The sequence below is a fragment of the Misgurnus anguillicaudatus genome, chromosome 23 (genome assembly GCF_027580225.2).
Source record: "Misgurnus anguillicaudatus chromosome 23, ASM2758022v2, whole genome shotgun sequence".
In the NCBI taxonomy this organism is placed as follows: Eukaryota; Metazoa; Chordata; class Actinopteri; order Cypriniformes; family Cobitidae; genus Misgurnus; species Misgurnus anguillicaudatus.
In genome coordinates this window covers 15,793,496-15,810,803 of record NC_073359.2, presented here as the reverse complement: position 1 = coordinate 15,810,803, position 17,308 = coordinate 15,793,496, and the positions used below count along the sequence as shown (strand labels likewise).

The window sequence follows — 17,308 nt, the reverse complement described above, 5'->3', positions numbered from 1 at the left end:
ATTGTGCCGACTTTCAAAGTTCCATCAGCAAGATGTCGCTCAGGGAGCGTTTGCTCATTGGGAAGATGTCGTCTAGATGTCGGCATCTCGTCGCAAATGCCCTCGGGCCGATGTTTAAACGATGCAATTTCAGCCGCTCTGCACGGGCTTTACCGGGCATTTATTTATTAATTTAAACCTTTATTCATTCACACTAATTCAGAATAATGTGCTTCTGTGCAATAACAACTAAAAACAAGTACACCACTGTCAATAACAGTTGCAAATTTATTCATTTGACAAATATAACATATAAACAACTTGGATAAATCAGTAACAGAATATTTAGATGTGTCACACATAAATGACATTCTGTAACCATTATACACTGCTATACTACTGTGTAAACGTTTTTAAACACTTAACTAAAATATTTCTTATACCCTTCAGAATAATTTACTCTTAAGGTATATGATTCAATTACGTTTGTGGACAAAAATAGTCTCAACATATACATTTATTTCAATTAAGAACTAAAATTTAAATTAAAACTTTTTTTTTCAAATTACTTGGACAAAATGATAAAATAAACAAGTAATTCAAGCCCATAATACATGGCAATTTCTTTAAAAATATCTCAGGGTGAGATCTCAAAAAATTACTGAAAAAACCCAAGGGTATATATTTCAAATTCTAGGCAAAGGGTGGCTGCACTTGAAATGCTAAAATATAACAGTTTGGATTTTTTAGAAGTTTTAGTCTCAAGATATTTCACATATGTTGTACAAATGGGACACAGCCTGTGAAAACCCAGCAAAGTATTTCTTTGTGACTTACTGTTTTCTACATAAAATCATCCTACACAGAAAACATTCTCTGAAAATATAATCTTGACATCTTCAATATTGACTGAGTAAGGTCATGCCAAAGACTGAACTCAATGTTAAATCAGTGAATTCAAACTTTAGATGTCATTAGATGTTAAGACAGTAGCCTGGATTTCATATACAAGGTCACATATTTATGTATATTAGAAATATATTGTAAATAATAATAATGTGCATGTACATAACAAAAACATTTAATCATAAAACATTCTCGTCAGGTCCTCTGTCTTTGTTTCCTACACTTGTCTCTGCAAGCAGCGCCTTTAAACCTTAGAGGTCTTCTTTGTTGCCTTTGTTTCCTGTCCCGAACGCCGCCTTTTAAACATCTGGACACCACTTCTTCCTCTCCATTGTTCCTCTTTTGTTGCATTAGGATCACCTGAAATGGAAACATCCAAAAAATTATTAATCATATGATCACATTTTTATATTTAAATTTAGGTGCCTATGGCAAACATGAACAATCGTGTATATTGGATAGATAATCAAAAAGTGGACCCACAAAGCATACAGCACTTTATGTAAGCATATAAAACATCTGGTCTACTGTGTTGTTGCATTCCTGAATGTCTGGCTGTGCATTATAAACAAAGTTAATTCTTCTTTGCATCATCAGCTATACTTAAAATGAGTGCTATAGGAGGAATTAATGCAAATGTCTTGAAAATTATACATTTTATTGTTAGAGATATCTAAAGATAACAGTCACCCACTTGCTTACCACCAAACTGTGTTGAACAAGTGCTTGCATCAGTGTTCGTGTAATCGAGTAAAGTATAACCTTATTCACACAGCACTTTGGTCCCAGAAAATATCCATAAAATTGGCAGACAGGCATTTGTGTGAACGCAAACATGTGCTGCAGATGTTCTGGGATTGTTCCAGGAAAGAGGACCTACACTGTAAAAAAATTCTGTAAATTTACATGGAAATTCAACAGCAAAATGCTGTTTTCGTGTAATAACAGTAAGTTGCTGTTTTTTACAGTGCATTGTGGGTAGACTCGCTCACTTCAGATCTGTTGTCGAGCAACAACAGAATGTTACTGTTATTTAACAGTATTATAGCATATTTTTCGTTGTGCACGACATTTTGGATTGTCTGCATGAGGTAGGTCTGCAACTTTATCGATGCTTGTGCTATTTTTAAATTACATATTACTTTTAAATATTGCATTTTATCCAGTGAAGCTTTTCAAAAATAAATTAGATTTAATTTCCTATTTTAATCAGGCAAAGTGGGTATTCTACCATCACATCAGTTACACTCACATCAGATCACAGGTAAGAATTCACCAAAGTTTTATCCAACCTGTTTATTTTAATAAAATGTGTGTAAAAGATGAATGAGAAACGATCAAAATCAATTATGGGTTTTGTGTCTTTACATTTTTAATATGTGCATTCTGTCTATGCAAGTGAAAGATACACTTGTGTTATCTGCAAATTTGCCTGTTTTTTGTATTGTCTTAAAATCCTTTTAAAATCCTTTGTTACCAAGTATATCTACAAATAACACTAAAAAGATCTGATATTTGTAAATTCATTATATGCTGGTTAGCTGGTTGAAACATCCTGTTGTATGTGGCACGCTTTTATTGGTGGTAAAACACATTAAGTTTATAAAATGGACATGTATCCCAGCTTCATGTAAGTTAAGGTAGGTGGGGTATATGAATTCATTTCTATAGTCTGATAACACAAAAATTAAACAAAGGCACCCTAATAGATAAAACTTTCGCAGTCCAAATGATTCTTGGTGAAAATGTAACTCATTTCCTTCACTGTGCATCTAGAAGTCTCTGTTGCAAACATGATTTCAAACTTGTTAAATCATTATGCATCAAGTACAAGAAAGTGCAGTCAAACTTTAATTTATGTTTATGGTTAGAAACTGATGTATATTTAAAAAGTGTTACAGTTTTGTCTGTAGCAAAACCAATTGAATCGCATCAAAAGATTACTACTTGACTCATCTGAATTACTTTTATCCTCCATGTAGGGTTATTTTGGTGCTTTGGTGCTATTTTTGTCCTTATTCCCTTTTCGTGCATTGTGTAGACAAACAAATATTACAGATATTATTAAGGTGAGTAAAAGATGAGAGAGTATTATTTTGTATAACCATTCATGTTGTGAGTAAAATGTATTGCCTCAATAATATTTCACAAAGTCTTTTTGCAGATGTTAATTACCATAAATTGTTATCTTTGCTAATAGATGTGTGCCACTCCTGCTGACTTTGAGAAGACTATAACTCACCTGTGACACCTTGTTTGATCCTGTTTGGTAAATATATGAAATTTGACATTTTTCACTAAACAAGGCCCACACTCCAGGCTGACACAACCTTTTACTATCTTTCTTTCTTTCTTTCTTTGTTATTCTTTATGCCATTCCAGCATCTTTGGCTATATTCATGGCGAGAAACAGTTAATCCATACAAGTTTTATTCACACAAGTCAATCCAGACACTGTTTGGGTAGAGACAATTTGGCATCTGTGGATACCCAGAGTAAACCCACGCTGACACAGGGAGAACATGCAAACTTCAAACAGAAAGACCACCTGACCTAGCCAGGGCTCGAATCGGGGACCTTGCTGCATCAGGAGAACATCAAGCTTTATGTGCCTCATTCTGGAGGCCACTGTATTTGAAACATGTTTAATGTGTGACAAACTGAGAACATTTAATATCAGACTTTACACAGAGACTAAATGAATTTGTCATTTTCAGTTTACCTAAACATTAGTGGCCCTCAATTACTATAAATGTAATTGTATCATGACAATGCCTCTGAAAATAGCATACTGTTAGGTTTCTATCTTGAAGGACATGGCACTTTGTGTCTTTGCCAGTGCTTGCATATTCTTCTCACTGCCTTTTCTACACTTAGCTCTACAGATATTAAGGATTATACATTAATATGTACATTCATTTGGTCCAGGTGATACTCAGGGACAATGGATTAAACAATGGATGATCAGCCTGAAAGCCAAAAGAATCTGCAAGGGTGTTCAGCCAACATGTCTCACTGGACTTGCTGAATTGTTTTCTTTGTATAACATCTTCAACTTGCAAAAAGTGAGAGCAGCATCCATACTGGAAGTCCTTCAAAGGTATCAAGTTATTTTTCTTTTTTTTCATTAATATGGTACTTAGTATGTTGACCTAAAAGGAATGGTTCCACATAAAATATTAATTTCATTAACTTAACTCAATTTTAACTTGTGACTGTCTTTAAAGTTTGAATTTGTAACTTTTGAGGAGGCAATTTTGGTAAGGCTTCACAATAAGGTCTCATTTGTTAAACGGGATAGTTCACCCAAAAATGAAAATTCTTTCCTCATTTACCCTCATGTGGTTCTAAACATGTGAGTTTATTTATTTTGTTGAACACAAACTGATATATTTTAATAAATGATGGTAACCACACTGATGACAGTACCCAAGTCAGCGGGCAGTGCCAACCTTGTGCTTACCATCATTTATCAAAATATCGTCTTTTGTATTTAACAGAATAAAGAAACTCGTACAGGTTTAGAACCACATGAGACTAAATTATGAAATAATTTTCATTTTTGGGTGAACTATCACTTTAACATTAGTCAATGTATTAGCTTAGATGAACTTACAATAAGCAGTACACAGAAGTATGTAGTAATTTTTGTTAAGAATAGTTAATAAAAAGTAATTTGTTGTGTTCGTTAGTTCACAGTTCATTAATGTGACAAATCCAACTTTTAATAATGTCTTAGTAAGTGTTAAATTAACTCAAAAGCGCTGTCTAAGTATTGTTTATTGTAAATTCATGTTCACTAAAATAGTTAACTTATGTTAAGTAATGACACATTTTTGTAAAGTTTTACTGAAAGTTTGATAATCTAAGTCAGAGTTTTAAATCATTCTCTATTCTCTTTTTATTTTCCAGACGTTTCATTAAAATCAAACCGGGAACCAAGGCTGCAAAGGGAAAAGTGACCTCTAAAACAGAAAACTGCAAAACAAGACCATCAACAGTCAGTCTCAAACTATCAAATCTTTTAAAAAGACTTATGGACTTGAGTGGTACTTCATTTAAAATGTAGCTGACACTTCCCACCAATACAGTTTTTTTTTTAAATATGGTGGGCTGCAGTGATGGCAGGTGACTTCTCTGAGGAGGCACGAATGCAAATAGCCAAAACATCGTCATGTGTGTGGCTCGTCATTTCAAAATGTGCGTTCGGCGCGTCATGTGAACCTGTGCATCGCGTGTCATGTCAAAATACGTGCCTGCTCCAGACACTTTTATTGGGGATTATGATAAAAGAAATGCTCGCTTTTGCCATACTAGCTTAATCTCATGTGTAATCAGAGTTTAGTGTTAAATTAGTGTCTTGTGAGTATCATGTCTTTTTTATTCTTTATCATATTCAAAGCGTTTGCGGCAGGCACGTATTTTGACATGATGTGTGATCCATATAGGTTTGCATTACACTCCATTCCAGCCATCACTGGTGGGGTGGTGTTTTTAATACTGGTTTGTATATTATAGACCATGTTTTCGTATTTAAAATTGGGCTGGTGTCTGTTAAAAAACAGATTAATTAGCGAATTAATGTTTTATTGAATTCTTTTAAAAATGTGGTGTTTTTACAGTTGTAAAACTTTTGTGCTTTTTTTAAATCAAAATTTTAAACTACATTTGTATTTTAAGTAAAGATAAGGCATCTCAATATTGTTCTTTGTTTGTTTGATTTTTTTGTGTCATTTTTGTATTATAGTATGTTATTGGTGCCTTTTAATTGCACCACAGTTTATGCACTGAATATTAAAATATATCTGCTTGTATTTCTGCTTGTTTTATGGCATAACAAACATAGCATAACAGTCAATCTGGTGTTGAATTGAATAAAGAATAAAAAAATTCATAACCTGGCCTTTTTTGTTTTATGTTATCCACTTTGACAAATATAAAATGCAGGGTATAATAGCATTTAAATTTTAAAATAATGGAGGTGTGACTAATATGTACTGTAAATTAACAGGTATATGATGCTAAATAACAGTTTTATGCTGTAGATAACAAAAACAGTATCATGCTATTAAATAACAGCTGTATTCTGTAGATAACAAAAACAGTACCATGCTGTTAAAATAACAGTTGACTGCTGTAGGTAACAAAACAGTATCATGCTGTTTTTTCTAATAACAGTATTCCGCTGTAAATTAACAGTGCAATGCTGGCAACCACAGCTTCCAGCATAATACCGTTTTTTTACAGGGAAATTTTTTACAGTGTAGTACTATTACCGTAACCTACCTGGAAAGCCCTCTTTGTGAATGAGATGCAGAAACAATGGCGTGGTTTTTAAGTTATGGTTCAGCTCTTTAAAACAAGGGTTTTACAAAGGTCGGCAAACTGTACTGAAGCAGAGAGATCAGGGAGCTCGTCACTATCCACGCTGAAGCAGAGATCATTTAGCAGCATAACAGTTCTACACTCTTAGAACGAATGTGTTAAAAATAGGGCTGTCAAAAGATTAATCGCGATTAATCTTTTGACAGCCCTAGTTAAAAACAACACATTAGTGTTGATTCTGGGACAACACACTAACTGCGTCGTCCTGGAATCCACCCATCTCTGTGTAATTATTGAAACAACACATTTTGTGTTACTTTTAACACAACATGTGTTATAATGTGTTAAAAGCTTACCGCACAATGATGTGTGAAATATTAACACATCCTTTCTAAGAGTGTAGCGTGTCAGGCGCTCACATGAGCTTATATTAAACAAAATACATGTGCGCCATCGCAACAAGATATACCGTTCAGCTCTTTAAAACGGGGGTTTAAATGAACATTTACATTCACGATGAGAAATGTCTGCAAACTGGACTAGGACAGAGTTCAGGGAGTTTCAAATATCCACTTTGAAATTGGGTTAATTCATGTGCATACTAGAACAGCGCATCACGCATTCCATTATAGTCTTATCATAAACAAAAATGCAGCCTTCTGCAGAGAGAAATAACCAATAATAACAAACCTTCAGACACTGTGGATAAAACCTATCAAGTGCAGGACTTTAAACACATCATGTGTCTTTACGGCATAAACACAGATTCCGGAAAATCATCGACAGTGTGAATGAACCAAAAATCAAATGGTCCTGGACCAAATTTAAGTATAATATGAATGGGCCCTTCTTCAATGTATCGTGTCTAACAGATACCAAGTAGCAAAGTTTGTCTCACCTGTGGGCAACAACACTTAGTTCTGTCCTAGTATACGCCTTAGTCCTCTGTCTAGATCTCACCCAAACACTGTAAACGAAGCAGAACAGAAATGTTAATTGTAAGTAGAAATGATAAGTGGACCCAGATTTGTTCCAGAATGTATTAAATGAAATTAACATGGTCTGCTTTGTCTAAGATAAAGGATAAATGCACAGTTAAATAAAAGACATTTTAAAAGGGTTGAGTTGTCTGAACCAAGTCATCTTGTTGCTTTGAGGTCTTTGTTTTAGTTTATCTTTACCCTTCTGATTGTTAACAGCACACATCATCAGTTATGTTCAATTATCACTTTATGCATTACTTAATTATTTTATTAATGTTAAACACACCTTCAGGATCATCAGTGTACTTAAATAGATAAGACTGAGCAGTGTTGATTTACCATCAGGGATTTTGATCTGTAACTGAATTGAGTAAAAGCAACAAGATGACTGTCTGATGAGTCGAATGAGTTAAAGGATTACTCCTCCCACCAAAATGAAAATTGACTGATTATTTACCATCATGTCATCCAAGAAGTTATCTATTACTTTTTTAACAGAACACAATCAGAGTTACATTAAATAATTTCCTGGTTCTTTACATTTATATATTGTATTTATATTTTTGCTTTATAATGTCATTGACTGGGATCAACGCTTTTCAAAGCTCAAAAGTACATCCATCCATCACCAAAGTAATCCATATGCAACCCAGTGGATTAATAAATGTCTTCCGAAGCAAAACAATACATTTGTGAGAAAAACATATTTATAGCTTTTTATGATAGAGACAAGACATTTACAAAGTTAAAAAGACAATTTAAATATGGCGGCACGTGTTATCGCATTGGATGTTATGTATCTCATGACTAGTCGTAATATGAATTGTGATGAAACACAGTAGAGACACATGAGAAACAATGCGATTGAGTTGTTGTAGTCTGTTTACATTGCATATGCATCGTAACTCGCTTAACGCTTAAAATATAAAGTTTTTCTCACAAGCCTATCATTTTGCATCAGAAGACCCACTAGGTTATATATGGATCACTCCAATGATGGATGGATGCACTCCTGGAACTTCAAAACATTGAGGCCCAGTCAATGCCATTATTACGCATTGAAGAACCAGGACCAGTGGCGGACAATGACTTGATTTTCCGAGACAATGCAATGCGAAGCTCATCCCAACATGCATGTAGCCCGTCATGTGTGTGGTTCGTCATTTCAAAATATGTGTTAGGCCTATCGCATAAACCAATGTGAATCACGTGTCACGTCAAAATAAGTGCCCGCTGCACAGACGTCTGAATGGTTCATGATAAAAGATACTTGCATTATCCCATGCGTAATCAGAGTTTAATGTTAAGTGAATGTGTTGTGTGTATTTTGTGAACGTGAGCATCTCTTTTATCATACACGGTTTTGACGCGTGTGCAGCAGGCACTTCCTTCGACAAGACACGCGATGCACATGGTCTACATGACGCAACAAACACATATTTTTGAAAACACGAGCAACACACGACACTCTGAACCCTTATTTTGAATTCACACCCCTCCGAAGAGCAGTCACGAGCCGCCACTGGCCAGGACAGTATTTAATATAACTCTAATTGTGTTTGGCCAAAGAAAGAAAGACAAACATCTTGGATGACATGGGGTTGAGTAAATAATCCTTCAAAGCTAAAAGTTTATGTAAAAATTATAATTGTATCATTCACTCACCTTCCATGTTGTTATAAACTTGCCAAAAATTCTTTAATCGGATAAATGATGTCAATCATACAGTTGATGGTACCCATTGACTTCCATAATAGGAAAAAGACATTTTATTGAAGTAAATGAGCAGCTGTGTACTTAACATCATTTAATAAAATATCTTGTTTTGTGTATATCACAATAAATAAACTCATGCCGGTTAAGAACATAAACAGGGCCTGTGTGATCACTAAAGCACAATAAAAAACATGTAAAGCTATCTTACCTTGAAGTAAAATTTGACACGGACTACTGAAAATCTAATGAAGGAAAAAGACAAAAAATAACATATTATGCACAAACGTTAAAAACAACATTGCAGTATAGTGTAGGGTTGTGCCGATAGACGATAGTATCGTGTATCGACGATCTTCAGACATATCGCCAATGAGAGGTTTTCATGGCGATAGTCATAACGATAGTTGGCGAATGGTTACTATTATTATTATTATCATCATAGTTTTACATTAACACCAACATTGCATGCTTTTCCTCGCACGAGGGTTTGTGGGCTTCACTTTACGCGGAGGGCTTGTAAAGAGAGAATTCCTTCTTGCACGTACCTGCACCTAATGCGCGCGTCTTGGACTCCTTCTAGCACCCGCGTCATGAGCAGCTGCGCTTCTCTCTGTTTAACGTGCATGCGCTCTCGCGTCTGTCCGAAGTCTAAACATAAACTAAAGTAGTAATCCTTATGTATTTGTTCAGTTTAATGCGTTTCATGCGAGCTGAGGCAAACTTTACTTTTTGTTTAAAATATGACCCGCTGCATGGCGCCTCTCTCACTCTTGCATACGTGCAGAGAGCTGCGCTCTGTCTGAAGTCAGATCACTATGTATTAATCCTGTTTATGATATGCATTTCAAGGAGGTTGTAGCAATACATCCCTCGTGTTTAATATATGATTGTGATTAAAATATGATCGTGTTCCGCTGGACTGATGCGTTGAAAAAGTCTCATCTGAGAGCACCACTGCTTGACACGTGTAGCCTTCTGAAACAGCACTAAACAAATGCATTGAATTGTTTGTATGTATGTGCGCGCACTTGTGTGCATGCGCAGATGCATGTTTTTACAGTTATTAAGTAATCATGGTTAGGGTTTTAATGATGCCCTCGCATTAATGGCATCAGTTTTAAGAAGGTTGCGAAGGTTGTCATGACGGTGTTGCTCTTGTTCTTTTTTGTCCACCCATCAAGTGACTTGTTATAATGAGTAAAATAATAACAAATAAAAATGAGTAAACTACTGCCCCGCCCCCCGATACTATCGCGAATCGCCGATCTCACAGGCTGACGATAGGACGATCTCAAAATGGGGCATATCGCCCAACACTAGTATAGTGCTTAGTATAATGTGTTTCAAATAAGTTAATTCAACTTACATTATTTGTATAGTATATATCAGTACAGTGACATGCACAAGTTTGGGCACCCCTGGTAAAAAAATTCTGTTAATGTAAACATTTAAGCGAGGGGAAGATGAAATGATCTCCAAAAGGCATAAAGTTAAACATGAAACGCACATGATTACCACTGTATGTAGTCCAGTGCTGGCATCGTCTGAAGTCCTTGCAAGGGCCGATGTCATCTTTCCATTTGTGTTAGGTCATCTGACAGAAGCAGGATCCAGACTGCAGCTCACATAATTGCTAGTAGAAATAGAAAAGCAAATTGAGAAAATTTGCATGACTGCTGTTCATAGCTTTTTAGGTAGTGGATAGTTGTGATTATTAAGTTATTTATAACCTGAGGCAAAGGTTAGTGAATGCAATTATGTGTATGCTAGACTTAGAGCTGTTGCGTTTGGTCGATAGAATCGGCGGCGTCAATTTCAACGTCGATAATTAGTCAACATAAATATTGTGTCATCACAACAAAAATAAAGCCTTTTCCCCTTTGACATGGCAGATTTAAATGCAGATTAAAGGGATACTTCACCGATTTAGCATTCAGCTTTGTATCTGTAGAAACCCGGCAGTATTACGTGTGCATTCAGATATGCGCTGAATATCTCTTCGCTCTTGCCCTGAGAGTTTGCACGCAATTTATATCTAATCAATCACTTCCATGCAATTGTTTTATCTTTCCCGAAGTGTGTATGCGCTCAGACTGCGTCCTCTTGTGCATTCGCAAATCCATCAGCTCTCGCGCGCTCTCTGGAAGGTGACGCTTTGGTCCGCAACGCCCCGCTGATCGCGTGCGCGTCTCTCAACAGATCTTTGTGCGTTGCTCTGGGTGCAGAATGCTCATGGGAGTTGTAGTTTCCCAGTGTCGCATTGCGTATTGTTTATCATTTCACATAACTTTTAAGAAAACAGACCCGCCTTACGGCCGAAATCTTACCCGCGTTTGGCGGGTGTTAATGTCAAGCCCTGGTCATAATACCATAAATTCAAACATTATAATTCACTTACTGCCAGCAAAAATGAGCCTTGGTTTGTGCTCTCTGGAAGAGAAAAGCCCACTTGCATATCGTTGTTCAGCTCAGACAACGATCTGTGAACTATTGTGTTAACGAAACGCGTGCTTTACAAAAACGGTGCTGTACTAAAAGGTAAATTATAGTTCGCCTCAAATTTTTTTTATTTGTGTATTTATTTAATGTGTATTATTTCTTCCCCAAGCTCATAAAATAAATTTGGGTCGCACATAAATTGGCAGGGTCGGTCGGAAACCGGAACCAAACAAAATTTTTTTTTAGGCCTAACCATTCATTGAAAGCAAGTTGTCCATTGAACCTTAAAGAGTAACTAAACCTGTCTCGACTAAACATATGGAGTCCTTCTTTAGGATCTCTGACTGCCGCACTCTGATGTTGTTCACCTGGCGTGTAACACAACAACCCAAATTGTCTTCATTATCCCAGGCACCTGCACAGAAACATTGATAACACAAGCACCAGGGAAGCAGTGAGTGTGCGTCTTACCTACATCTGATGTAGCGTGTACATGCCGGGCGATGGAGGCCCCGGTGATCCCAACATAGATCCGGTCTCATGAAGGGGGAGCAGTTATAAGTGGGTATCTCAAAAGCCTGAGGCAATGTGGTGGGAGAAGTGCTGGCTCGTGTCTTCCACTGTCGCTTTGCTGGCATTGGAGAGAATCTCATCTGGATAGATCGCATCCTAGATGTACATGCTCTGCACAGAGAAACAGATGGCTTAGTACCTCTATGTCCTATCTCTGATAAAACTAATATGACAGTATGGTTAAGATCAAAAACACTTAGGGTTAAAGTCCAATAATAAAAATGTCTGTAACAGCTGGTTAAAAACAACTTACAGCAAATTATGTTGTGATCTGTTTTGCAAAGACATAAAACATAAAAATTGAATATTACAGATTTACATAAATGATGTCCAGTTACACCCACTAAAATGTCTTGAGGAGTCTGTCAGTGAAATACTTACACAGCAGTGCTAATGACCTGTTTACACACAAGAAGAGAGAAAACATATATGAGGGAAATATTAGCCAAGGAAAAAGGCAAGAAATATATTCAGTCATTTCCAGTCCTTGATGTGTTTAAAATCCACAGTATGGCAAATGACTATGATATGAAACACCTGTTCGTTAAATCACTGTATATTTCATACGTCTGATATACAATAACGTAAATCAGATTGCACTGTGCATAACAAAATGGTTGTCAAAGAATCTGAACTAACTTGCATAATGTCAATGTAAACATCTTTTGTTTGTTTTGTTTTTAAATTTGCTGCCATTGTAAGCACTCAAACTATCATACAGATAGATCATAATACTACACTTTAAACAGTAACTAAAACTGCCAGAGCATCATAAATATAGAGAAAGACAAAAATCATATTATTCACACTCACTAAATGTGTTTAAAATGACAATTTACCTCAGACAGGATATTTGCAAAAGCTTTTCTAACAAACGGGACAGAACAATTAACCATAATATTATGTTGATCATTTAAACATCAAACAGACACTCATAATGAAATGAAACAACCAAAATTACTATGTTATTGAACTCAATTATATAATCATCGATAATCATCCTCATATTTTTCCTAAAATTTAAATTACCTCCGAATACTTCCAACTGCTGTTCAGAAAAGCAATGGCCATCTGCCTATATTAAGTTCATCGTTTATATAGCAACAAAAACACAATACTGTACTGCAAACGTTACTATGAATTTATTTGCTGTGCTGTAGTAGACGGAGTGCCTTATACTAACTTTTAAGACTTTTAATATAAGATTTTTGTCGAAAACTTACCTGAACCACGTACGTCTGCGAAGTCAGCTCCCGCACTTTTTCCTTGTTCTTGGCAAGACGAGACTGGAGTGGCTTCTCTGGGTTAAGGAATATATCGCCATCTGTTGGTTTGGCATGCTCATGACAATGCTTCATACCGGGGTTTTGCGTGTTCGAGATGACGTGGAATTGTCTGTTTTTTAATGATACGTGTAAAACAAGCCAATAATCCCTTATTTTTCCTAACTTTTCCGAGTTGCCTTTTTTCTAACTTACTTGAGTATTAACGGCGGCTGGCAACCAGCGTATGTACATTACTGCCCCCTCCTGCTTCGGAATAATGGAACTTAGCAGCAGTGTGTCATTAAAAGCAAAGAAAGCGGTGCTATTTTATTTATTTTTATTTGTATATTATATTAAAAGATTTACATTTACTTAACGGATTCCATGTTTCTTCACTTATTATCATTTACTTAGTTCTTGTATATACTTGATACACCCATGATGTCGCCTTTGCTCTGGTGGGTTGCAAAGGGAGGAGTAACTGGGCATGCACCAACAGAGAGAAGCGCGGCATCGGCCTCCGGTATAGTTATCCGACCCAAAGCCGACGTAACAGACAAGCTTAATGAGCTGGAAATACCGTTGACTTGACTGAAGATTTGGCCGATGCCTGGCCGATACTTATTAGATGTTTCATATAAGGAGGCCGACGTACGCTCTTGAGCCGACGTCGGGCAGACGTACGTGTGCTGTCTGGGTTAGCTTCCTCTTCTAGACGTTACATTAGTAATACGCTTGCTTATAATGTTGAGTCATAGCCGCAGCAAATTTAACTGCTTATGCTATCATGTATTATGTTGTGCTATCTGTCGCTTTTCTGTGCTTTTCACTGTTTCTATTAATGTAAAGCTGCTTTGAAACAATTAACTATTGTGAAAAGCGCTATATAAATAAAATTGAATTGAATTGAATATTTGTGCATCTGTAGTCCCATTTCAGAAGGTGGTACTGTTCAAGTTAATTTTCTATAGCTTCCTTTGTCACAGCAGCAAATGGAATGCTTCATTTTCTAACCCACATTTGGCTTGATAACATGTAACACATTAAACACAGTCAGAGATGATGTAGACACAAACTGCGATCCAGATAAACTTAAAAGTAACCAATAAATTGGAGGAAAAACAGGAAAATGTAAAAATAAATAAATAAAAAAACAAATAATGTTTAATCACAAATAACCTATATTCATACAAAGAGAGAGAGAGAGAGTGCATCGAGCAAAATAATATAAGACATGGTGCTTTATAATCTAGTATTAATCTTAGTCCATCAAACAAAACTTAGAATGACCATGGCAATCTTTTAAATTTAAATGCATTTATTTTAGATGGCTACATACAAAAGGTATAGGCCTATAAACACCAACACATTTCGGCCCATGCCTTCCTCAGGGAGAGTGACAAACAAATTCAGCAACAGGTGAAAGCAGTATACATTCATTAAGTCATGCGAGTAATCAACAGTTGTCATGTAACCAACATCTCCATTACAGCATTTTATGTCAATTTTCTGCACGTCTTAGACGTCAAAAAAGTTACCTAGTCAGGCGTTCAAATGTTGAACTACATATCGACATCTAAGTGGGGTCATGGTTAGGGGTCCAAAGAACAGACCTAGCAGAATTGGTCTTGGATCGACGGATGCAATATAAACATGATCTGCACGTCCATCAGATGCCTAACGTTTAATGGGTGAATGGTACATACTGTATTAAGACTTTTGTAAAGGGTACTGCTCAAGTGAAAGCTTGGGACCATTTCTTGACAATTTTTTTCTGACAGTGCATATGAGATTTCTGAGATTTTTACCTAATGAAAACTGAAATCCAAGCAAAATACTGAATTTAACCCTTGTGTGGTGTTCATATTTCTGTTACTTAGAAAATGTTTGTGGGTCTAGTGGACCCAGAGCATTATTAGTATCTTAAACCAATGCAGTCATACAAATTTATGTAGAACTGTTTACAGATGATTACTTTAGCCTTATTGCAAGTAATATAGACAGAATTTATGGTTAATATTTGTCATTTACCACTGGTATAGGACTAATATAGATTAAAGTGCTATTCGTTTTGGTGATAATATGAAATAAGAGAAGAAAATTCTATTCTCCCCCAGATGTTTATCTAAAATAAGTATTTTCATCACTTTGATGTTTAATCCTTTGAACTTAGTTTGAAATTGTACAGATTTGTGTCCGTCTACACAGCACAAGCCTCATCTGAAAAGATGTGGTATCATTACACATTATCCATACTGAACACATAACCTGTTCATGCCAGCCTACACAACACATAAGAAGCAGATTTTTATTGTGTAGCTGTGTTGCATATGCATTTCTTGCATTTTATAGACGTATACTGTGTCTTCCTGTCCATCTTATGTCCACACACACTGCAGTACAATGTGTTTCTTTTGGCTAGAACCTAAAATTATGAAAATGGTTGGATATGAAATTTTACTTTCTCTATTTCTCACTCTCTCTCACACACTCATACACACACAAACACACACACACACCATAGGTTTTGTGGTAACTTATGGTTTTACAAATAGTAATCAGTACACCAGTTTACCATGATTACTACACTTTTACTATAATACAACCATGGTTATTTTTTGTAAGGGATATAATGGTAAAATGTAGAATGGTTCCTGTTAGACAAAAGGTAAAGTTTTTGGGACAGTGGGGGCAGATAAGTGTTCATGCATGATATATAACATGTTGTATCCTTGCGCTGTTACAGCAAGTGCAGAAGGACAAAACTCTGACATGCATCCATCACATATGTACAGACATATATACAAACACACTCATGCACTCACAGGAGTCACAGATAAGAGAAAAACAGAGTGAAGTTACATAGCACATTACATTTTCACTGTCTTATTACCTCCGGGTCCAGTGGACCCGAACACCACATATGTAATATAAATGTGTAGGGGGGTGTACAGTGTACAGTCATTATAAAGTTGTTTATTTTTATGTTCTTTATAGAAAATGAGCCAAGGCCAATGAATCTGAGGTTGAAACAACAATTAATTGCATAATTTTTCTTTTAGTAAACATTAAAAACGGGTCCCACAGACCCGAACACCACATAAGGGTTAAAAGAATAGTTCACCCAAAATGTTTTATCCTTTTATCATTTTCTCACTCTCATGTTGTTACAAACCTGTATGTCTTCGTTCTGATGAACATGAAGGAAGATATTTTGTGGAATGTTTGTAACCAAACTGATTATGAAACCCATTCACTTTCATAATAGGATAAAAGAATACTATGGAAGTAAATGGGACTCATGAATGGTTTGTTTGGCTGATTTTTGGCTAAATGGAAGACGCATCTGTGAAGCAAATTTAATAAATAAAAAAAATAAATGCTTACAGTACCTGGTATTCCCAGGCAGTCTCCCATCCAAGTACTAACCAGCCCCAACACCAATTAACTGCCCCTTTATCCTCAATAAATAGATCTCCTTTGTTTTTTTTAATTCCTGCTTATTTTCCCCACATTACCACCCAATTAGTTTTACCTACATTTAGCACTATTTTAACTTAATTTTTCAGCATGTTTGCTTAGACTTAGTTTCTGCTAGTGAGTACACAGAACAGACCTATACATCCATATATATCCATGTCCCCAATCTGGTGCCAGCATGATTTATTACAATGTCTATTTTTGACTGTCTTGTGGCATCTGCTCCAGTCCTGCCATTTGAAAGGAGGTATGGATCTGTCCCACTCTGTGATTAATTATGAGAAAGCCATGGGTTAACACTGACAGGCAGTTCTGAGCTAAGCTTAATTTGTACTGACAGCACTTATCTACAGTGAGATAATAACACCCAACCCACCCCCACCTCAAACCTTATTCAGTGCACACTCAGACATACTTGACATATATGCATAGAGTAATAGGGGTAAGGCCATAGCTCACAGAGATTTTAATTAGTGCTGGTTGCTAAGTATCACATTCACAATTACTATTGCTTCAATATGAGACTTACAGATCTGAACAAACCTCTTAACTTGCTTCAAAATCAGCCAACAATGTTTACAGGCCATTAAATTTGTGGAATTTTAAAGAAAGGTGTGCTTTTCAATGCGAATCAAGCGCTTT

At 36.1% G+C, this 17,308-nt stretch overlaps 1 long non-coding RNA gene across 2 annotated transcripts; it reads left to right on the top strand.

The window, feature by feature from the left end:
- Window positions 1-1,523: 1,523 nt before the first annotated feature.
- LOC129440106 (uncharacterized) lies at window positions 1,524-5,756 on the top strand. Of its 2 annotated transcripts, none has more exons than XR_012365775.1 (5): window positions 1,524-2,149; window positions 2,868-2,954; window positions 3,086-3,154; window positions 3,814-3,985; window positions 4,798-5,756. It is a non-coding gene; the product is annotated as an uncharacterized lncRNA (long non-coding RNA). The 2 variants fall into 2 exon arrangements; XR_012365776.1 differs by having other exon boundaries at window positions 3,268-3,985.
- The last annotated feature ends 11,552 nt before the right edge of the window (window positions 5,757-17,308 follow it).